At 45.5% G+C, this 24171-nt stretch overlaps 1 protein-coding gene across 4 annotated transcripts in view; it reads right to left on the reverse strand.

The window, feature by feature from the left end:
• Positions 1-23166, reverse strand: part of LOC137590866 (receptor-type tyrosine-protein phosphatase delta-like) — a 109697-nt gene extending 86531 nt beyond the window's left edge. For all 4 annotated transcript variants that reach the window (XM_068308684.1, XM_068308682.1, XM_068308683.1 and 1 more), the window contains exon 1: positions 22433-23166. The gene's annotated coding sequence lies outside the window, so the exon portion shown is untranslated. The remainder of the gene's footprint in view (positions 1-22432) is intronic.
• Positions 23167-24171: the final 1005 nt, after the last annotated feature.

The raw sequence follows: 24171 nt of genomic DNA on the forward strand, positions 1-24171 counted from the left end.
AAGCAAATGAATAGGTCCTTTTCTCCAGCCACAGTTTTTTGGGGAGATTGAAATTCAAATCAAATGCCACCTTCAAACAAATGCCAGCGCAGGAAATCAAAACCGCTCTGTCAATGCCTGGCATCGAGCAAAAAAAAAAAAAAAAAACGCAGTTTGACATTTTGGAAGCGATTTTCTCTTTTCTGCGATGGTTGTTTCACATAAAATTAAATCGGCCGTCGTCAGAAACGTTGCATTAAAAAAAAAAAAAAAACAACAACCCACATCATACACAAGTCTCTATCGTCGTATCCGACGAGGGAGTTTTAACGCGACTCCCCAAACCGACGCCATCCACCTCCGAACGCCTCACAAACGTGATTAAGACACTGTCAAAGCCTGACATCGCCGTCTCCCTCGCTGTCAGCGGCCCTCACTGGGAGTCGCTGTTGACTGACTGCCTGGATGTGCCTTATCATTAAGAGGGCTGCCTGTGCCACCACGGAGGGGCTTTGATGACAGAAACGAAGGCCCCAGTGCCAGCCCCTCCCCATTTTGCCTGCTCAAGTGTCATCTAAATGAGATAGGGCCCAGGAGCTAAGGGATTAGGCACTGCATAATTACCTATTTAAAGGCCCTAATTGAGCATTTCATTAAGAGACTGGCATTGAGATTTTGCCAAGGAGGGCACTACAGGGAGAGGGAGACATATTTTTTCCTTTTGCATGCATGTGAGTGTGCAAGCATAACCTTGAATTCAAGGGTTACCTTGTTAGCACAGATGCCTCTCCCTTGGTTTTCTGTTTACACTGCAATTCAAGTGTTTAGACGGGTGATTTTGCAAGTAAATCACAGGTCTAGAAGCTGATAGTAGTCGTGTTGTCAGATCTTTTGATCACTGCGACTTTGCTCCAGTTATCAGTTCGGTTGAGTCTCGCCGTCCCAAATGTGTTGAAAATATTTTGCCTTTGACTTTCAGGCACGTTGCTTTATTTACTTGATTAGGAAAAGCTGTTGTTGTTGTCATTAAGCCTCAGACACTTGCTTAATCCAAAAAAAAAAAAAAGCCTGAAGAGGAGATATGTACAGTTTTTGTTTTCATGTGATGCTAATTCAGCTTGAGATTTCCTGCGGCTATATTTAGGTAACGCTGTCATTACAGGAGGAGATTTCAGAGTACTGGGATCTGGTACATGTACTAATAAAAGAGAAACCCCTACAAAGCTAAAATACTTCTCTGTGAAGCAGGTTGAAAGAAATAGAAAAGAACATTTTGAGCACATATTTATATTACCTTTCCACCGAACAACAAAACGCAGCGGGTGAGTAAATACCACTATCACAGCAAGTCCTCAAACCCATTTTTTTTCATTGTGTCAGCCTCAAGGTTTCCAGCGCTACATCTAAAGACGAGGCGAGACTCAAGACGGATCGTATCTTTTCATCTGCACGACAAAAAGCAAGGATAATTCAATTATTAATTGTGACGTTTATGCCTGAAATTGACTTTCTGATGCGGAGCTTAGATACTATTAAATAGAAGTATTTACACTGACTTCAAAAGTGGCTTATTTGTTCAGATCTTCAAAGCCATTTTTTCTCTCCATCTTGAGCAAAGAGTGTTTTTAATTTGCCTTCCCAACATTCCACATTCGTGGGTATCCTCGTAATCTCAATTCTACTATATATAACTTGGTGTTTGCTCATTTACTCACACATTTCACCACGGGAACAAAGATTCTCTCTGTTCGGATTATAATGGCGAGGTTGTCCCACAATCCATCACTGACCCATTACAACCAACGGACAGAGTTGGACCTGGGACAACACCAAGGGCTCCTGATCTTTTCCCACCACAAACAATTCCAACACCACTGGAGCAGAATACAAGACCCAGATAGCTCTCTGATGACCAATTTGACCTGATTCTCTCTGTCCAAGCCGGCTGAGACTCTTCTTACCCCCCCTCCAATCTCTATATCTGGAATCACAAGGGATGTCTGCGAGTCAGTGGCAGTTGCCTTGTGCATGATTGACTTGTTTGCTAAATGACTATCATCTGAAGTGGCAACTCTTGCCTGGGGCTATTGGAGTTGTTGGGGCAGACACCAGCTGCTGGCTGATACAGATAAACTGTCCCCTCCTTTGGGGATTGGTGGCGGGGAGGGGGTGCTGAAGTCTGGCCAAAGACGCTCAGAGCTGTAATGACACTGAAACATCATGAGTCAGTCAGTTCTAGCACCAGACCTATTACTCTTCTTTGACATGATGGAGGCTGAAAAGGTTCCTGCACCACCAAGTAAATGAATCTGGAGTCTCATATGTGACAGGTGAGAAATCTGCCCCCCGAACAACCAATGATAGCAAACTGAAAAGTGAATTCAATGTCAGGTTTTTAATTAATTACCGAACCATCAAGGCCCATCGGTCTGCATCGGATTGTAAAATCCAGATTCTTTACACACATTAGGACACATTTGTGGCCATCGCCTGAAACTGTGACCAACAACAATGCAAACACTGAACCCAACATCCCCATGAAGCTGGTAAATTAGCTTAGCAGACCAACTACAACAAGCTCCCATTATGAAAATCAATGCATGAAAATCGTCAAATCCACGGCCTTCCTACTCCAAGGTTCCTCAACAGTTCCAGCATTCCTGGTGGCAGGAAAGGCAATCAAATGGGCAGCCGAATGGGGGTCATATCTGGGCCCCATCTTTAGCCTTTCACAGTCCAAATCTCCTGATCTCTGTTGGGGAGACATCCATCTTGATTTCTGCTGAGTGCCAAAAAAGGAATAGCAAGAGAAAGAGATGGAGAGATGGAATGAAGGTGTTCACCTGATAAGGCGACTGAGAATCAACGGCGGAGGATCTCGGGGAGCGCTGCCCCTAACGGGCTGGAAAAAAACAACTTCATCTTTATCTAATTACCACGGGGCCTTTTGCCGGGGCAGATAGCGCGAACGTTAATGGCTGCCGGTTGGTATGCCTTTGCCTTTACAAGCACACGCATTCTCGTGCACAAGCTTATGCAGATATGATTAACATTCAAATGCACTTCCAGCAATGCATGGAGGTGCGAGCACGCCCACACACAAGCACCTTACATGGAGCCCGGGGCTGGGCGCCATAACAGCCCAATGAAATATATTCAGATTAGAAAAGTGTCGCATTACTCTCCAGTCGGATGATAAATACCCAGTTAGCACCATCATTAATCTTGTACCCCTCCCCACCTTCCGCCTGTAGATGCAGTGATGTAAGGGGGATGTTAGCAGCATACGCCGGATGGGGCTAGTCCCTCGGCTAGCGGCGCAGCAGCTGCATATACCCAACCGTGACACCGCCGCGCTTGACTCGGTCTCTCAAGGACAAGAGGTTAGGGCAGTCTGACTCGTCGAGTTCGCTGGTGATGTCATTCTTCCAAATGACATCACCAGGTCGGGTTTAATCGAGGTCTGGCTGGTTCCTCATTCAGATTCTGAAAATGGAAAACATGCCTCCTTTGTCCTGAAGCTGTCCGTATTACTCTCACTGTCACGTCTATTACATCCACCTGTCTTTCATTTTCGCTCCGGCCTCCTCTTTTGCTGCGAGCACACTGTTTGCCGACATATCGCCCTGAACGGCATTTACTCGTAAGTGGCCATTGTCTGGCTAATGACCAGCATGCAGGGGGTGGGGGGCAGACAATAACAGACACACACACTGAGACGGCAACACATGGCGCGCATGTGTTGATTCACTATTGGTGGATTTAGCAGCATATTTCTTGCGCAAAAGCTACTACAGAGGGCCTTCGATTGTTGGAAACCCCTCTTTTCAAGTGTGTAAGAGTCTCACGAGAGGATGCATGTGAAGACTTTCTGCAAGATATTCATGCACTTTTAATATATTTACGTAACGAGGCTGCAAGAGCAGAACAAACAGCACTGCTACGCTGCTATTTGCAATTACTTATGTATGCTGGAGAATATTCAGGCCCTGCGGAAGCTTTCGACAGGCAGTTCAGAGACTGGCATGTTGCCCTCCATACAAACATAGACCCAGAGTGGGCTCAAAGGTCAAGAGCTGAGGAAATTACATGTGATAAATTGGCCAGTAGCATCGCGTACACGGGAGATGGGGGGGTTCAGGCTCAACTTTACCCCTTCGCCTTCGGTGGCGTGTTTGATGGATTTTTGAAAGTACAGCATGTCTCTCCGACGAGCTCGAAGTTTGAGAGGAGTCCTCCCACGTATCCCTTTTCAATGGTGCCTCTCGGGAAAAACGGGGGGGGGGGGGGGCACGGTAATGTCAGTCACAAAATAGTCAAGTAACGTTATGTCCTTCTTTTTTTTTAATCGTTTCATGTCGCATCAGCTCAGAGGTTGATTTATGAAGGAATTAGCATTTTAAGAAGACCCTGTTGAAGAAATTCATCAAGTAATATTTGCATTCCGAGCCTTCGCCAAAACAACTCCGCATTACATCAGCGTAATGTGAGTTTAAAAAAAAAAAACATCAAGACTGACTGGTATAATTATCTTTATCACACATTTTCGACAGAAAAAAAAGATTCAACCCACAGCTGCATTGTGAACCTTGTCCGTGAAAAATGATTAGACATCATATTTACAAGGTGTTTTGCTGACTCAGGTGTCTCGCAAGGAGCGACGACGAGTTGATTAAAATTCGCGGCTGATCTCCCTTTCCAAGGGCAATTTTTTATTTTATTTTTTTTTAGATGTTTGTGAAAAACTTCTGTTCACAGTCCAGCCCGTAGCGTCTGGAAAACACCTCGGATGTCATTATTGTCTCCACAGATTGTGTCTTTTATGTTCTCCTGCATGCATTAAGTAATCGCCGAGACAGCAACAGGATGACTTTCATTCCAGCCAAGACCTTTAAGCTCAACAAGCTTGCATTGGGACTATTGTGAGAGAAGGGCCAATATAAACTCTACTGTTTCATTGCAAGATGGCTGATTAGTTCTTAAGGGGGCTGTAAAGGAATTCCTCCCCTTCGCTTGGGGCTTCATTCACTGGGCGCTTGTTAAATTAGGGTGATGGAAACTATCTTTGCATGCATCGGGTACACACCGCTGTACAAAACTCTAATCCTACATGAAAAAAAAATGAAAAAAAGTCGCATCCAGACTTTGTGTTGAGGTAGTTGTATTACCACTTTTTTTATGGAATCTTTCAGTCGCCCCCCCAATCACTCTGTGCTCCATAAAATGCTGACAAGTGAATTGGGGCTACTATAACAGTGGCTCAATGCAGAAATAAACTTGCTTTACTGCTGCAAACAAAGTGATGTGACCTGGAAAGGTTGTATTTTTGCTGTGATAATGACTGTCAGATCTCGGTGTAAACTCGGCGGCCCCTGAGCTACATTGTTCTCAAGGGCTCTGTAATAAAGTCCGTATTGGTTCCATGTTTATTAAACACAAACATTAATGTCTGGTGGAAATATCTCACGTATATATCTTTGCTTCATTTGGAAATCTTTAAGTCCTCATTTTTAATCGATGGCTTCCTCCAGCCTGGAATATAAGTGGTTGGAACCACTTAGAACTCCAACTATATTTGGCATTTTTTAACAACTTCAATCCATCACAGCAGCGACCGCACCGTCATTTAACGCAAATCATCTGGAACAATCAGTGTCCATCATCTTTGCTTCGTCTGAAACATTTACCACATGGTTGAACGGTGTATGTATTTTTAGAGAAAAAAAAAAAAAGTCGTTTGGTTCTGATTTTTCTTTTTATGATTTCATTATCTACACTCTGCAGAACTGGCTTCCAGTTAACTTAATCACTGTGACACCCATTTCTCATAAATATGCAAATATGATACAGACATTGCGCCTACGATGAGGGCGAAAAAGCGAACGCTGGACTGCGACTTGCCGATGACCCTGTTTTTTTGTTGTGTTTTTCTCTTGAAAACCTTCACTCTTCGTTGAAGTTACTGGGTTTCCTTGGAAACATGTTGTGCCAAAAAACATGCATGTTAGCGCACAGTAAATTTAATCATAGGAAAGGAAAGTGCTCTCGCCGCCGCCGCCGCTTCTGTTGAGTGGTTTTGTTTCCACTGTGGTAGGAACAGAAGCAGATAGAAGGAGAGGGACAACAAAGACAGAAAGCGTCCTTTTCAATCTTAATGAAAATAATATCGTAAAGATGGCGCATTGGGGGGGGGGGGGGTTGGTTATACAGCTAGACATATAAGTTTACATGCAGGTCCTTTGTGTTCCTCTAGACAACTGTCTCACTAGTAAAACAGTCCTCCACAGATCCAAAGGCAGCGTGGGTTTGTGAGATGGTGGGGGGAAATAAAAGGGACTCCAGGCGAGGGAAAGGGATTTGTGGGGCTATTAAGGCTCTGCACGCCTGCTGGCTTGTTCTTTATCCCACTGTACATTCCAGTGGCGTGCAAAAACTTTACAGACCTCAGCCAACAAAAAAAAAAAAAAAAAAACTTTAAAGACTTTGCTAGTTCATGTGCAACTACGACCAGCGTCCGCCTCGAGGAGGACCGCAATCATTTTTTTGTCTCACCTCTGACTTTTTGCTTCAATTCCCGCTGATCTAATTAATCTCCGACAGGGGGGGCTGAGTTGGTGGACTAACAGCTGGGAAATCTGTCCTACCCCCCTCTTTCTCCCTCTTGCCCGGCCTACCGGGTCGGTCTAGCGACGGCTAATAAAAGAAGCGGCCCTTGACTGGGAACAGCTGGGGTTCCTGTGATCTAACTCAGCAAGTGGTTTGCTGGGGGGGGGGGGTTTCTTCAGTGGACATAGTAGTAAAAGGCATGAGAACGAGGGTGATAAATACAGTTTACAGGCAAGACTGGGACAAACTCAAGCACAGATAATAGGAGAGGACAGATACTCGCACGCAACGGTAAGTCACAGGAAGGGAGCTTGGCCGACTTGTCCCTGGCTTTTCGTGGCCTAACCAGCTAATCAATATCACAAAGAAACACTATTTCAGCTGGAAAACAGAAAAACTGAAAGTGCCAACTCAGTCTTTCTTCATTTTTTGTTTTTTTGCTCTACAGAGTGTGACGGCAGTTGTTCTTTTCATATATTTCAGCAAGGCACCGGAAGATATGCGTTTCCTGCCAAGCACTTAAAGAGGAACCATGAATTGGACCGTAAACGAAACACATTGGGTCAGACCGGGAGAAAAACGGCTTCAAAACTGAACAGAAAGCTTCCCTGTTTTCTTTTTTAATCCAATATTGGCTGAACAGTTTTAAAGAACTTTACGAAATGGAGGAAGTGACTTTAAAATGATTAAATAATAAAAATGCTAAACATGAAAAGAGCAGCCAGAAGAGCCATCTCATCCGATAATAAAGATGAACAGAGGGAATAGAGTGATGGCAAGAGGCCACGGAGATCTTTTTAGATAACGACCTCCGCTTTGACACCAAATTCTTCCCGTCCCTTGAGACGGCTTTGATGCGTCTCTTAGAGCGCAAAAGCCACGGACGAGGTCCTCCCCTCTCCGCTGATGGAATTCCGGTCTCCTCGACAGAGACGTGATAGCGGCGGTGTTACCGTGCAACAAGGACTCCAGACTGGGACGGGCAGGGGGGGTATGCTTAAAATGTGGTGGACCTAAATAGCTGCACATATGACCCGTCATACCTGACCTCCACTCTCTTATCAAACCGTCTGTCCGAACACCATCCATTCTAATTCCGTGTGTGCGTGTTGTGGTGGAAGTCGGCGGGTATGAAAGACGACTCCAGATACTCCCAGTTGGCCGTTGCCCAGCGAGACTAACACACTCCTGCCTGCCTAATTAGAGTACACACAAATGCACGCACAAACACACACCCAACCCGTCTTCAACACTCAAGTCCTGCTGTTTCACTGAGTTTATGGTAGGAAAAACATCTGCCCCCCCCCGTGTTTCATACGGGACACACATGCAGACAGCTAGACAAACAACTCCAGGCTTAATTACCCCATAAAGGGGTCCAAAGGTGAGGCCTGCTGATGAGTCATGGCGCCGTAACGTTAAAGGGTGGGAACATACAGTAATCCGCTGTAAACGCTTGTGATTTTGATTTTGATGGACGAGGCGACTATTTAGCAAAAGACAAAGATGACCTGCGATTTAAAGTATTGTTAGACTCTAACTAGATCTCGTAATGTTCCAGCTGCTCTGGGCAAACACACCAACTTGTCTAAGTATGTGTGTGTGTGTGTGTGTGTGTGTGTGTGATGGGGGTTGTGTTGGGTCTAACAGAGACAAAGAAGGATGAATTTATTGGCTTGTAAAACCAGAAGGATCTCAATATACGGAGAGAGTGATTAACATATTTTTCTTGTCAGCAGTAGCGCGAAATCTTCTCGAGATGCCACGGAGACATATGTTTCGCCGGGATGTGCTCGCCACGCTGACCTTTTCTTTTTGGCTGTCAAACAGCAACATGGCACTCCAGCAGCAGCAACACTCCCTCAAAACACATCATGTCAAACATTTTCTCGCCAGCCTGTCAGGCTTTTCCTTTTTTTTTCTTTTTCCTCTTTTTTTAACCCCCCCCCCCACATTTTTCCCTTCGCTTTTTGCGTCTTGTTGGTGCAAACATAAAACAAGCCGTGCCATCTGCAGGCAGCGTTAAACCAACAATTATCTAGAAAAAAAAAAAGTTTCCATGCTGTACTTGCAGAGCATTTCTGATGACTTTCAAAAGGATGTTTTTGGTTGCGTTTGTTCCTAGAAATAAATCAATTTGTAATAAAGAAACGCCGTTGCGATAACTAATAGACCAGATTAGGAGATAATAGACGGATGCGGTGCCAAATGAGGACGTGGAAGGAAAGGGGAAGAGATCCCCCAAGGTCAACGCTCTGGGTTCCACAGCAGATGAAGGGAAGAGCGATGGCGTGGACAGATGTCGAAAGTGATAAGTGTCAGGTCTGACAAGCTCCAGCTTGGCTATCAGTTACTACTCCGGGCCTTGGGTCGGGCCAGTACCGAGACCATGCCAACGCCTCTCTGTGACGATCAGCGCCTCCGGAGGTTGTGTAAAATGGCTGCTGCCAAGTCAACGCATTATTACGAGTCACTGGCTCTGCGGGGTTTTTTTGGAGGGGGGGGGTTCTTCAAAGGAAGTGCCATCTGTGAGTGACAGCGGGGCTTCAGTCATTTATCCTAAATGCAGTAAACAAAGCTGCCATTTTTAATTTTTTTTTGCATTTCGAAGGGTTCTCGATGTTTGCCTATTACCACCGGCAGAGCTATTTGTTTCGGCGGGAGGTATTAGCCCGGTTTGATGTATATCTTTCCTACATCTCCATTTATCTAGTCATATCCTTGTTCTCTTACCAGCATCGCTCAAAGGACGGGGCAAAAATAAATCCTCATTTTCACGTTTGAAAACAGGGTGGACGCTGGAGAACGCTCGGTCTTGGCTTCAAGCGTCAAGACTTATGAAAAGAGAAAGAGGGGGTCTTTGGGGAATAAATCAATATCGGGTCATTTATTATCTTTTTGTGCAGTTATTGATGATCTGTCAAAGTGTTTTCTATTCGGGTCTGACCGGCACACGGCAACCGTTTTCCAAGGAATGTTTCTCTGGATCCAAAACAAATAATGAATAACTCGCAAATCGATACTTCGGGCTTTATTGAGCCCCCATGCTTGACTTGAGTCTGGCACCTCGCCCGATTGCTTTTTTGTTTGGTTTTTTTTCATTTGGCAGATCTTATCTACCTCTTTTGTTCCGCCCTGCATCCAACTAAATAATAACAAAAATGAATAGGCCTTGAATGATGTCCGTATACAATGTTCTTGGCACCAGCAACACCAGAAAGACTATGTCTTTTTTTAAGGGATAGCAAAGCTCCGTTGCTCCCTGCCAGCTTCAGTGAGTCACATGTTTTCAGAAAAGACAAACCCAATTTTAGCAGGCTGATTTGACTGCTGGTTATATATCTATATATATAAAGGCTCAGCAGTGTGAATCAAAAACATCCGGCAAGTCTTGATCAGCGCCTCTCAAAGGGCCCTTGGGTGGCTCAATGGAATCATCCTTGGAAGCCCCACATCGGCCGAGGTCACACCCCGCTGTTCTACTGAGTGGGGCTGAATAAAATCTTTGCCGTCAGACTGAGAACTTGCCAAGGGTTAGGGTCAACTGTTTTGACTCCCGACTGGGGGTCCGGGCCCAGTCTTTCTGAAAGATACACTGACAAAAAAAAAGTGCTTTTATCAGCAGGATGCTAACAAAATCACTAGCAGAGAGGGTTTCGCTAAGGAGATTTGACTGACGGGCAAGAAAAGGCATTTCGTGCACTATTTGACACCGACTGAAAAAAGCCCAGTGAATTTGTTGCGAGACAACTCGGTTGCCGGGCTGCAGAGAAAACAATAAATGCTTCAAAATTAGCTTTCCAGGTGAAATTGGGACATCCCCTGTCCGCTAAGACTGTCTCTACTGACCCAATTCCGCCGGCTAAGGGTCCCTGTAAGGTTGGGGTCCTCGGTGTCACATGGTGGAGGATGTGAAAGGATTATTGATTCCCAATAAACTCATTAAGAACAAAAGGGAGGCCTTTTTCTGTGCAGACATGGCAATTTGTTTCTAGCGGGTTGGATCGCTTTCACAAATTTGTTTTATAATCTTTTTTACTGCTTTGTAAATGGAATACGGCTCCATGCCTTACCAGCGATTTTAATGCTAGCCTTCCATTCATACGTTAGGTCAGCGTTCATTATGCAGTGGCCTTAACATGATAATGCAAGGACAGTAATTCTGATGGATTGGAATTCCGGCGGTGGCTCTTGCCTTGGGAGGCTGGCCATTATTCTGAAGAATGAGGCATTGATAACTGGCGTCGTACGTATCTGCTCCTCTCCTGTTTTTGCATCCCAGCTGCTTTCCATCCTATCTGCACATGATGTTTAATACGATATGAAGCTTCCAAGGCTGTGAAATCTGGCAAATGTAAATTTACATCCCCCCCCTGTGTTTATATGAATATATAGGGTCTATGAATGTATTAAAAGATTCTTTTCTTATCTCATTTATTTCCCCTTGTGCAGTTTTTTAAAGCTCAGCAACACAATAGTTTATTTCAGCCCAGCTAACATCTTCTCGACATCTTTTAGGAGGACGTTTAAATTTGTGACCCCAAGATTGGCTGTATTGTACCATCCTTTAAACCCCTGATTGGGTACTCATGTTTGCGGTCCACCCGGATTCAAACTTTTCCAGTGTATTAATGATAAATGGTCAATGTTGTTGCCTCTTTGTGGCCGTTATGACGCCCCTGCTATTTGGGATGCTCCCAAAGATGGAGATACCAACCGGGGACGTAGATTACTTCTGTTATCGCGGCTCTGCCATTAATAAGATCGCCCGCTGGCTTGAGTCCGTAGGCTTCCTGGTCGGCGTTATCACGCTTTCAGGACTAAGTGAAATGGCGCTGGAAATGCAGCGCTGCTCTGACGGGGTAAAAATAGGAAGAAATGTCTGAGGCCGGGGTGTCAGGGTGGTTAATCGAAAATAATGGTCGGCAATTTATAGTTGCCGTCCCGGCCAACACTGGATGTACTGATGCACGAGATTGAAATTTAATGTGTATATTCCATCACGTCATACGGGCGACTGATGTTTAGGGCCGGGGCCAAGCGGCACAATGTGGACCGAGGTTATCGTAGAGTGGTAATAAACCGGGAAACACTCTAATACAGACATGCATGTGGCGTTATACAACCGTGCACGGCATTGGGTGGATTTGCCAGTTATCTGCCTTCCACCTGCAACCGTTGTGATGTATGAACTCAAAAAAGGGAGGGTGGGGAGGCGAGCTCACGGGAGATGCAAATGAAGCCCACCTGCTGCGTTGACACCGCTAGGAATCCACCCATCAGTATTTTTCCTCACATGACAACAGTTCATCTAATCTCCCTCGCTCTTCCAACGGCACTCCCCAGGGGTTAAATGCTCGAAATGGATCCTGAGTACTAAGGGAATAAATCCAGATGCTGTACCATCCCATGGCGTATGTGTACTGGTTTATGTTGTCATTTGAGCCCTCCCCCCCCAGAGATGGATTTAAATATGAAATAAATCTAAATAACTGATCAAGCACGCTGCTGATTGCAATTCTGGGACGTTAAACACATGCAGATGTACAGAATATCCACCCCTGCTGAGTGGTTTATGCAAATCTGGCAACCTCAAAAGGTGACCGTCACAGGTCAACAGGTCACCTGATTTTATTTTATCATCAGTAGGCGTCGCCGTTTGACTGGAAACATCATAAAAGGCTTGATTGCTTTACATTAATCTGCTCATATTGAACTCAACACTCATATGCACTGGTTACTTATTTTAAACTATTGTTTAAAGGTCTAGTATCTTATTTAAATTTCAATTATGTAAGTGGAAAAAAAACAAAACAACTTTTACAGCTTTATCCCAAAGGAACTCTCACACTAAATGAAAGTTTGCCCAAAACGGCCACTTTCGAAATTCCATCTAAATCTGTCGCCAGTAAAAAAATCTGTGTGACTTTAATCTGCTTCATTTTATCAGCATCACTTTTGACAGAGATTGCATTCAGATGTTGTGCCTTGTATCGCTGGAGGTTCTAGTTTGAAATGGTATTTTAAAAAAGGGGACAGACGTCCTAAAATATACATTAAATTCTGACTTTTTTTTTATTTTATTTTTTTAATTGCTTGGTTCCATTTTGCATTTACTCTGAAACAGTAAAAGCTATTCTGGTTCTTAAGACTTTACAAAAGTGTTACCTTGTTAAGATTCCAAGATTATACTTCCAGACTTCTTAATTGCAGAGATATACCCTGTTTACTTCTGGTATGTAATTTTCCATTCGCTGGCCTCAGACGGGGGTAGTTTTTAAGACGTTGGCTCCTAATTACGTTTACAACACAATGCCGACCTGGACCTGAGCTGCAGGGAGGCAACAAATTGGAATAGGATGGGCGGGGCTTCAATTCTAGATCTGTGAGAACCAGAAGGCCACGGTAAGAGCGGAAGTGAATCGACTTCAACTTGACTCATCAGGGAAGTGGTTGGCGATGAATGGAGCCCCTGATAAAGCGGGTCTACATTGAAAAACCAGGCATTTAAGATCAGCTGGGACTCCTCGGCGTTGGATTACCTCACTAATGAAGCTCATACTGTATTGTTTATTCCCTGCTCTCTGAGGACAAACACCAAATAACCTCCTATAGGGCGTAAGAAGCAGAAATCAGCTGCATACAATTTTCCCTTTTTGCACCCAGTCAATTTGTACGTCTCAGTTCTTGACGTCAGAACCCCTTAATGAAGACGGCGCAGCTCGACGCCGCCCGACTTCTGCACAGCCAGTCTAAAGATTTTTATTTCAGCGCTTTCCACGGCTCGCCTTATTTCACGATGGCTTAATGAGAGTTGTTTGGAATAATAGACCTCCATTGAACAGAGGCATCTGCATGCGCACGGTTCTAAATGAGTGAGCTAATTTGTAAAGATAATCACCGCTCCTGCTGTGTTTTTATGCAAGATGCTGTAGGTTTTCTTTTTTTTTGTTTGTTTTTTTAGTCTCAAATTTAATGAAGTCCAAAATTACATCCTGTATAAGGTCTGCGGAAGCTGAGCGTGTCACTAGTGTTTGTCTCGAAATCGTTAAAGAACCACTGTTATTTTCGCAAACAGAGGAATCGGAGACTAGCATTCACGAATAAGTTTTTTTTTAAAAAGTGTTGTTTTTTTTAAATTAAATCTTCATCGTGATTCACAGCGTCCCCGTCTGTCCACCTACCAATACTTTAATTTCACGTTAAACTAATTTTTCCATTCAAACTCTTCTCCTGAAAAGAGCTGTTGGCATTTTGCTTCGCCAGATCTATTAACTCAACATATAACGTTCAAAACTTTCTTTCTAAAGAGAATCTTTTTGACTTGCCCAGATGAAGCCCTTCATGCCGCTGTGGAGACATTACAAAAAATAAAAACACTACAAACACTTTTAACATGTTTCAAAGAGCAAACAAGTGAGATATCATGGGATGCCTGAGTAATGAAGTCCACCGGGACACGTCGAAGGATGAAGTGAGCGTTCTTCTTCTGTTCTCCCTTCTTTCTTCCCCTTCTAGTCTAGTCCCTGTGTGTGTCTGTGTGTGTGTTAACATTGCCACTGATGACACACAAGCTGTGACATCATGCCGTCGCTGCAGATGGCACATATTATATATATAAAAAATTTAAAAAAAACCTGAAAACGGACAGGAAGGAGAGGAATCGCTTACAAACCGACATAGGCCATTTTTGACAGCGAGAAACCCTGGCTTGTCTTAGCAAACAGGAAAAGGTCACCAACTGTGACGATGCAGTAATGTCCCATTTGCTGATCTCTGTTTTATTTAACCCCCCCCCCAGCTCTTCTTCCTTCTTCGCATCAACTAACTTGTCTTAAAAAAAAAAAAATGTCATGCCCTTTTATTTCTGTAAAGGTTGCGATGGAGGCAGCCACAAGCGAGGCAGCCTGAGCTGTTTATCACAGTCGCTCAGTATTTATGCAGTCGGTGTTGGAGAGAAGCTGTCAGTAATTTGGCAACAGTTAGTACCCCCCCACCCACCCCAACCCCCACCTCCCCAGCGGCTCTGTTGAAGTGGTTTGCTGCAAAATATATGTGTACAATAAGAGCGAAACGGCAAGTGGAGGTTATTTCCCCCGGTTGCGGCGTGACGCTGGCTGGCAGACCCAACAAGACAACAATGTGGCTAGCAGCTAGCACAGGGCATCCTCCTCGCGGCTTTGTGTTCGGCTTATCACGACTGTTCGGGAAGGCTCCCAAATTACGGGCAGAGGGGTAGGAAGATGGGAGAGAGAGGGATTGCATTGTAATGTGTTTTCATGGCTACCAAATGAACCTTTCAATTGCCTGTGACACAAAGACCGGGACCGTAAAACACACACACACACACACACACACACACACTCTCTCTCGTTTCTCCCAGGACTGTCACGGGAATAAAAATCTTCTGCGGGAAGGAAATGGAAAAATCCATTTGCAATTGCAGCTGGAGGGGGCGATGGTCAGCATTAACGGTTAAATTGCAATCCCGTCCACGTTTATTTAAATTGACATTAGCGTTATTCCTCGGCTAATACTTTAATGACTGCGGGGGTAACTGACATCTTCTTGTCTGTGGGAGTTAGCCGTTTCAAAGTAAAACTAAATCTCGGTGGTCTTTCTAGACTTTAAACGTCTTAATTTACCTCTACCTATCCGTAATCGCGTGTAAATCTCATCCTAAGCCAACCCTTGTTGTTAGCCTTGTTAGCTGATCTCAGGCTCATTAGTTTCCTGACATCATGTAACCCAAGTCGCATGTTGTGTTAAACTTTCACTGATTAGGAATAAAAAAGGAAAGGTTGTACCCAAGCATTCCAACGGCCACGTCTAAATTCCCCTCTCACGCACACACAAGGCGCGGCGGTGTGTGGTTACAACGGATGCCTAAACTCTCCTGGAATGTTTCTTTAGGGTAGATCAACAGGAGAACACATGCAAGGACAAGGTAAGGGTAAGGTGGCTGGATTAAGTGTGGCAGCTTGGGTTACGTTGCCCTGCACCTGACATGGATGAACTTTTGAAAAGCATGATGGATTTAGTGGAAAATCTTTGTATCAGAGGAGGTGGAAACTACTTCTTTAATCGCGGTTGGGTGACCAAATGCTTTCTCCAAAAGTCTGCACCTGTTAATTTTACATGTGGCGGCGAAGGGTGTCGTCGACAAACCCTCGGGCCGACGGGAAGGAATGGCGGAATGTGTCTGAAAGCATTTCTGGCCTGTGTAACCTTCAACCGGCCAATTTTTCTTATTGTAACTCTCGTTACTTGACCAATTTGACACATCTTGGAACTATTGACATGAAATTCTCTTACGTGTGGATTCATAAATAAATTTTGTGACTTCATGGACTTGTGGAATGCGTAGCTTATTTAAGCCGTCTATAACTCCGAGCTATTCGTAGCACCTTGAGCCTTTCTGCATGAGCATCACTTAAGAGTAACCCAAGTCCTTTAAACGTCTCTGGATAAAACTACCTTTCTATGTTTAACTGTTGCCACCTCACCTCCCAATGGATTTGCATATGCACAGGTCCAAATATAGTTAATTGCCAAATGGGTTCATGGGGCTGTAAAGGTTATTGGACACTAACCTGTCATTGCCATACTTGCTGATTTTATGGCTGTTACCAGCTCAGTATACTGCATGCATGTTTAAAAAGCCATAGCATAGCAGCTCCTGGCACCTAAGGAAATTTAAACACCCGTATTATTCTATAAATACTCCGGCGGGTTATGCGTGCCATAGTTTTCTAGCCCACCTAAATATAAACAAGTCCTGTCTGTGCAGAACTATCTATAACAGCGTGATGCAATTCTCCGAAACCCCACTGAAACAATTCCTAAAATATACATGAAAAAAGGGGGGAATGGAAAGATATACCCGTCCTTCTGTGTCGGCTGTTTGAAGACGTTAAAGCAACCTTCGTCTGCCATCCATAAAACATCACAACCAGGAAAGAAAAGGAAAGACGGCATGAAACGCCGACTGAAAGGAGACAAAGGAGACTCGTGCGTAGGATGGCGTCGTCAGCGTAGACGGCGAACGTTTAAATCGCCTCTATGCCAGCCAAACACCTTTTCCAACGTGATGAAGAAGACGACAAAATACCCACAAAGTTCTCCCTCAGATCTTGGCAGGTTTGTAATGAGGGAGAATGAGGAAACACTGCAACTCACATTAACGTCTAATACCCACCCGTCTTTTTTTTTTTCCCACACAGAGCTCTGTATTCCCCGGGGCTACTATTTGCTTTGCAAAATGCATGCATGAAATTCTTGAGACCAGCCTCCCCGCAAGAGTCTAAATAATAGATCACCAACACAGCATCCAGCCGGAGCTATATAACTTCAGCTCCAACTGTCTGGCATCATTAGCGAGCGTAGCGGTAAAGACAGCCAGCTGCTAGGCCAGGTGAAGCCAACTGAGATCTGGCCTTTGGCTGCAGCGGAGACGATATATATATATATATATATATATATATATATATATATATATATACATGGCGATCCTCCCCGAGCGACTTCGTCTCGCAATCGGCTTCCGAAAGCTTCTGTTGACGGTAAATGACGGAGAGCAATCGTAGAAAAGATTAAGAGGGTGAAAGTTTCATCGAGGATCCGAGACGCGGTGGCTTCATTTGGATGAAGAGAAAGGGGGGAAGAGGCCGTCTGGTCGGAACCAGAGGTGACCTAACCCATTTACATCCACTGATTGTCCCCCTCCTCCTGCCCCCTCCCGGAATCTCTTTTCACTCTCTCCTCTTTTACTCAATCTCTCTCGCCCTCTCTCTCTCTCCACGTCTGCTTCCAAATGGCAGTCATTATACCGGACATGAAAAGTCATTTTAGTTCCGCCTGGCTTCTTCAAAGCAGCCAGCTATAATTGCAGATTGAGTGGGGAGAGAATGCCGGGGTTACACGGAATTTAAACGTTGACTCCTAACCTTGCAGTGAAGCAGGCATTTAAAATCGGAGGCATTAGGAGTGGAGGATAAAAGATATGTGCAGATTTATCGATGTTTAATCGGGACGTTGTTCACTTTGCCTCTGAGGTATGTTTTCATGTCGGTGCCAGACGCCTTTGGGCAAACCGGAGACGAGGTAAATAGATCCGAGTAACTTAAATAATCACGCCACAAGTTTCTTTTTGGGGGTGGGGGGGGGGAACACGTCTGAATTCCATGAGTAAAAAAAAAAAAAAAATCCATCCATCATTAAATGCATTCCTCATTCGTGAAATTGCTATGTGGCGATGTCACTGCACTTTCTAATGGAATATTCTTTTCCTTGACAGTTGCACTGGGAGTCTGGGAAATGCAAACGACCAGCCAACACAAATCTCGCCCACTTTTTTGTTCTCACGCTTCAATTGAACGAGAAGTTAAGGCGTTAGTTTATGCTAACAATGCAAAACTCCTGCAGAAAAAAAAAAGAAAAAAAATCGATGCATATTTTGTTTAGACGGCTTCTTTTTATTTCCATACAGTCTTTCCGTGTGTGTGTGTGTGTGTGTGTGTGTGTGTGTGTGTGTGTGTGTGTGTGTGTGTGTGAGTGTCTACGTGTTTGTGTGCACGGCAAATTCAGCCCTTATGAAACTTTACGGCCCCCAAACGTCGCTCTATTCCAGTTTACGAGCTGGCCACCAGTCTGAGCCGTCGGCCCCTCCCTTGCACTTATCTCGTGCAACCTTCTATTTGCACAGCAGGTAGTGTAATTGTTCTTGGGGGGTGTAGCCTAGCCAGTCCATTTTTGACTTATCATCATAAAAAAAAAACTTCCCGAGGGCCTCAGGATAGAATGTGTCTTAGCGAAGCCACCACCGTCCAACGGAGGTGTGTGTGTGAGTGTGTGTGAGTGTGTGTGTAGGGGGGGTTAAGATATCTCCAATTCGAGACCCTCCCTGCCGTTCACTCCCCTGAAACACAACCGCCATCGGCTCACTTTAGAGCAGAAACAAATTCTAAAACTGTCGTACGTTAATTGAAATTCCATCACTTCCGTGGCTCCTATTGTGGAATAATTTGATAGAGCTGTGTGACATGAATGCACGGAAGCCGACTTCCATTCCTTCCCCCGGCTTTTATTTTCCTCATTCCGCCGGTTATTCAAATGAACTTCAGCAGATTCTACTGTGAGACTTCCCCCGAAATAATTAAGATAAGAGAAAACGAGACAGTGGAAAAGGAAGCCCAAAGAAATAGTGTTTGGGGTTTTTTTGTGACATGACAACTTAACGGACTACCCTGGCGCTTTTTCACAACCCTGACCCCTAAAGTTCGTAAACCAGAATTATGGCTCTTCGTCTTAATTCTAATTAGCCGTAATTCTACCAAGTGCTAATCGTTACAAGCTGTAAGCGATGATGAAGGATGATCCCAAACGAAGGTTAAGGGGCAGAATTCCGATCATCCGCCGGTGCCGCTGACCCCAATCCAAATCCATGCCCATACCAGCACCTCCCTTCCCTCCTCCTCTTCCTCCTCCTCCTCTTCACAACTGGCTACAGGCGTTTGGCGTCCATCATATCTGCTGAAACCTAATCTGCAAGCCAAAGGACAGCTGCAGCCGTTTCTGACACATCGGTTGTCCCTCCGTGCCCAAAAGCCCCAAAGGCAAAACCCGCGGGTAGCTGGCGCCAACTTCAACCTCTACGCCGATGACGTTCTTCTTTAACCGTTAGAAGATGCAAGCCCGCAACTCCTCTTTTTTGATGACATCGGAGACCAAGACGGAGGGCGGGGACAAAAAAAAAGAAGAGGAAAGACAAGGACCGAATGATGGCGCTCAGCCTCGCCGCCAAATAATGTTTACGCCTCAGCTTTTTCCGTCCTGACAGGGTGATGGACAGTAGAGGTGATTTTGCCAGGGTGTGAAAATGGGCTTTTTATTATTCCAACCCAGTGGCAACTTGAATATCAATAAAAAAAAAGAGACTGCTCGCGTTCCCTTATGTGTAAAACCAATGCCCCGTAGCGGTGGTTTTTATCAAGCAACCCACCCTTGACGCTAGTTATGCAGTACTAGAGGTTACGGGAGGAAATGCTTGCCAAGTAAATAAGTGAGTGAAGCGATTGAATAGAGGGGAAAAACACAGCGGGACGGGGGCCAAAGTGAAGCAAGGGTAAAGTCATGATCACTTCATTATGCCGGAGTGCAGCTCAGTGTTGTGCGAAATCAAACTGCTTTTCTCATTTGTCACAATGCATCAGGCTTCGACTCGCCGAGGTGGGTTTTCCGCACTCGGTTGGGCGGCGACAGCGGTGGGGGGGGGGGGGGCGTTGACGCGAACGCAAAAGCATCGGATCGCGAAGAAACAACGCAAGTGCTTCGTCCAAACACACACACACACACACACACACACACACACTCCCTCTGGTCTGACCTCTACAGGTCAAACCTTAACTGCATCTGCCAACAACCCACCCCAGACTGCTGCTACCGCCGCCAGTCGGCGGGTAGTCGTTGAGGTCCGTTCCTGGCACGCCATAAACTAGATTATACCCACTGGATTACAGAGGGCAGGAAAGTGAGTGGGGAGGGGTTGGAGGAGGAGTAGGGTAGGGGTGGTGGTGGTGGTGGTGGTGGTGGTGGGGGGTGATTGCTAACAGACATATTGGCACTCCATCCCCTCCGACTCCAACGCCACGGCGCCTGATAATTGCGGCCTCTGTGTTTACGTATCCATTTTTGTAACGTAAGTGTTGATTTCTCATTCCACACTCGTAATAGAGGCCCCGGCCTTGGAATCCTTGAAGCGGCAAACACACACACACACACACACACACACACACGAGTGCGTACACACTGATAGAATTCCGTTTTATCTGCTCTTGAAAACAAAACAGTGAGTCAGAGGTACTTGATTCTGCCGAGACAACAGGACCGCGAGGTGCGAGCACGCTTAACAAGAGGGCTTGGCTTTGTGCCGAAGAGGGACTTAGATAAAGAAACGTTGAAAGCTGCTGTAGTCCTTCAAGACGCACGCCGCCGTGCACGAGCTTACATCCACCGGCTTAACATTTGACCTCACATTTACAAAAACACGCAGTTGGGCGAGAAAGCAGTACGTTACAGAGATAAAGGCATTATTGACCCCCTTTTTTAATGGTCCTTCTAAAAAAAAATAACCCTCTGGACTCTGCCAGACAAGATATAGGATATATCAGAGGGCGCTTCAGGCACGAAACAACAGTAGATCCCTTCAAGGCGCCTTGAGAGGTGCTTTCATTTTTCAGTTTAATGGTTTGCATGCCATGAACTGTACCCTTCAAACACACACACACACACACACACACACACACACACACATAGGTGGACGACGGAGACGAGCCCACTCTTCAGACGAGGATGCAGCGACGCCTTTTCCCAATCCGCCTCGAGATCGCCCAACGGAACGCCACGTCACGTTGGTGAGCGATTGGGAAACGGCACCCAAGGCGGCGACGACGGCCGATTGAGGGTTTGAGAGAAAATGGCCGCGTCAGTTTTCCCATTACCGAAACACTTTTGTCTTTCCTTTTCCCCCTTCAGCGACTTCGGGATGGCAGCGATTGAACCACCGACGCATCCATACATCCGTTCGGAGGTCTCGTCTTTTTGGGAAACGCCGCTGTCACATCGGCAAACAACTGATTTAATTCCGTTGTGTCAAAATTTGGACGAGGGCTAATCGCCGATGTAAACAAGGGGGGAGTTTTAGCCCCTGCTAGCACGCACACACTCGTCTTGGCATGTTTGGACACACACTAAGGCGACCCCTTTCCTTTCTAAACCCACACACATTTTCATCCACACCTTCACCTATATGTGTTATTTTTCTTAAAAACCCAGGTGGAGGTGGTGGTGGTGGGGGTCCTGGCTCACAATATAAACCCCCCTCTTCACGGTGTGTGTGTGTATACCCCTCTCACTCCACTGCATTCCTCTCTCTCCAGACTGGAGGGAATGAGTCCCCTAGTGGTCCAATTGGCGCACTGAGCGCAGGTGGCGCGCACAGCTCCACTGGAAATAAAGGTTCACTTTCACCTGATTGGCTGAACGGTTGCGTGACAGACGTGATATTCAGCTCTTTTCAGAAGCGCAGCCAACTTTAAAAACCTCGAGAAAAAAATATATATTTATATATATATATATATATAAAAGAAAGGGTTACGGCGCACTTTGGGAATCCTTCTCTCTGTGGCTTTCTTTCACAACTCCGAAATTCTCTCCAACCATATGAACCGAATTAACGTGACACACATCACGGCTCCGAGTGAGCCTAAAATAACACATTCTGAGCCGGTCTGGGTCTGTTTTGCTTTAACGGAACATAAAGGGGAACGTCAGGCTGCTCGAACCCCCCCCCCCCCCCAAAATAAATAAATAAATAAATAAAATAAATAATAATAACAACAAACATGAACGACGCGGACTGGATTTATTCCTGCTATACGCATGAAGACACTCCACGGAACGTCGTGATAAATCAAATATCCCACCCCCACATTCACCAACTTACACGCACAAACCGATTTCCAATCAGTCACCGTGCGTAATTTCTCCCCTTCCTTGCGTTTTTTCTTCTTTTTCTTTTACCTACAGGAATGCGTCTCTGGTGTCGCTGCGCGCATCCAGAAGAGCGTAAAAAAAGACATTCTTGACGCCTACATACACACACATTAACACGCAAAGCAGCTGTAGGGCTGGAGAATCAATACACACACACACACACACACACACACACACACACACACACACACAAAAGGCGCTTCCAGGTGATGGAGCCGAAGCAACTCCGCGCTCACCTGAAATCACTGCGGCAGCGACTTCCTCGTCTCCAAAACTTACTACTCGCGGTTCTTACCTCGTCACCATATTCGCTGTCAGTTGGAAAACTCGGGTCTCAGGAGGAGAAGTCGAGAGTTGTATTTTTACGGTGTTGTTATCGTTACATCCAGTAATGACACTCAAGTCCAGGGGAGATCAATAACGCGGCGACGCACACACAAAAAAAAAAAAAAAAAAAAAAAAAAAAAAAAAAACCAGGTACGTCCTCAGGGCGCTTCTTTTTTAATGTTTTTTTTTTCCTTTCCCCTCCACTTCCCGGTTCGTTCGCTTCTCTCCTCCGGTTCACGACACACACACACACACACGTGGGGGAGAGTGTGCGGTATATATATATATCTATGTATATATATTCTCTCTCCGGGTCTGGATCGGTCTGCGTCGCGCTCGTTAAATCTTCATTGAGTTCTGGAGGCGAGAGGCGAGACTGCGCTGCGTTTGGAGAGTGCGGTACGGCTGGGACGCACAGCCCCCCGTGCGCTCTGGCTCCCTCTCCCTCCCTCCTCTCTCTCTCTCTTCTCTCTCTCCCCTTCTCTCACCCTCTCTGTGTCTGTCAGTCACTCCTCCGTCTCTCCGTCTCTTTCTATTTGCTGAGACCTGAACGCGGACAAAAACCTCAGGCGGAGGGGGGGGGGAAAGAAAAAAAAAAAAAAAGCGGAGAGAGAGCGAACGAGAGGTGTGTGTTGGAGCGGTGACGTCACGCGAGGTCCCACTTTCCCAACTCTCCTGGATCAACCCCCCCACCCCCACCCAAGCCACCACCCCCCCTCCCTCAGGGAGAAAAAAAAAGTCCACTGTAGGAATGCGCTCTTGGATGAGGCTATTTTAGTGGGAATAGTTTTGCGCGTGGGGGGAGTGTTTGTGTGTGTGTGTGTGTGTGTGTGTGTGTGTGGGTGGGTGGGTGGGTGGGGGGGTGCACATACAGTATGTCAACCCGTGCAGATGTGTGGATTTGTGTTAATGTGTCAGAAAGTCAGAAGATGTTTCTGGAAAAGATTTTTTTTTTTTAATCTTTTTTGTTTTTTGCATTTTTTTTGCATTTTTTTTTTGCATTTTTCAAATAAAAAAAAGTATAAAATGGCATCTTTCATAAATGTCATATCATTCAAAAAACTACCAGCAACCAGAGGTGAAATCAACTTTTCCGCTTGTATTTTTGCCTTTTTTTTTTTGTGCCTGTTTTCTCCGATCGCATGCGATCCAATCAGTAAATCAGAAACTGAAAGGGAAATAATCCAATTTGATTTGTCGGAATCAGTCAGTCATCAGTCATTTTCCAACCCGCTTAATCCGCTAATGCAGGTCGCGGGGTGGCCAGTGCCTATCCTGGCAGTCTCAGGGCGTGAGGCGGGGGACACTCCGGGCACGACGCCAGTGCACCGCGGAGCCACATAGAAACAAACAAATCATTCTCTCACACACTCACTCCTATGGTCAATTTGGGACCGGCCAATCAACCTGAGGCGCATGCTTTTGGAGGTGGGAGGAAGCCGGAGAACCCGGAGAGAACCCACGCAGACACAGGGAGAGCATGCGAACTCCGCACAGAGCGGGACTCGAACCCGGGTCCGCCGTGTTGTGAGGCAGCAGCGCTAACCACTGCGCCACCGTGCCGCCCTTGTCGGAATCATTTCGTTCAAAAATGAAGGGAAGAAAAACAAAAATGAAACCTTGTCAAAGTGAAAATTGAGCTCATATGACCGATCAGCTGCCGCTGTGTGCGTTAGCATTAGTTTAATAGCATTAGCTGTGACACAC

The sequence above is a fragment of the Antennarius striatus genome, chromosome 23 (genome assembly GCF_040054535.1).
Source record: "Antennarius striatus isolate MH-2024 chromosome 23, ASM4005453v1, whole genome shotgun sequence".
NCBI lineage: Eukaryota > Metazoa > Chordata > Actinopteri > Lophiiformes > Antennariidae > Antennarius > Antennarius striatus.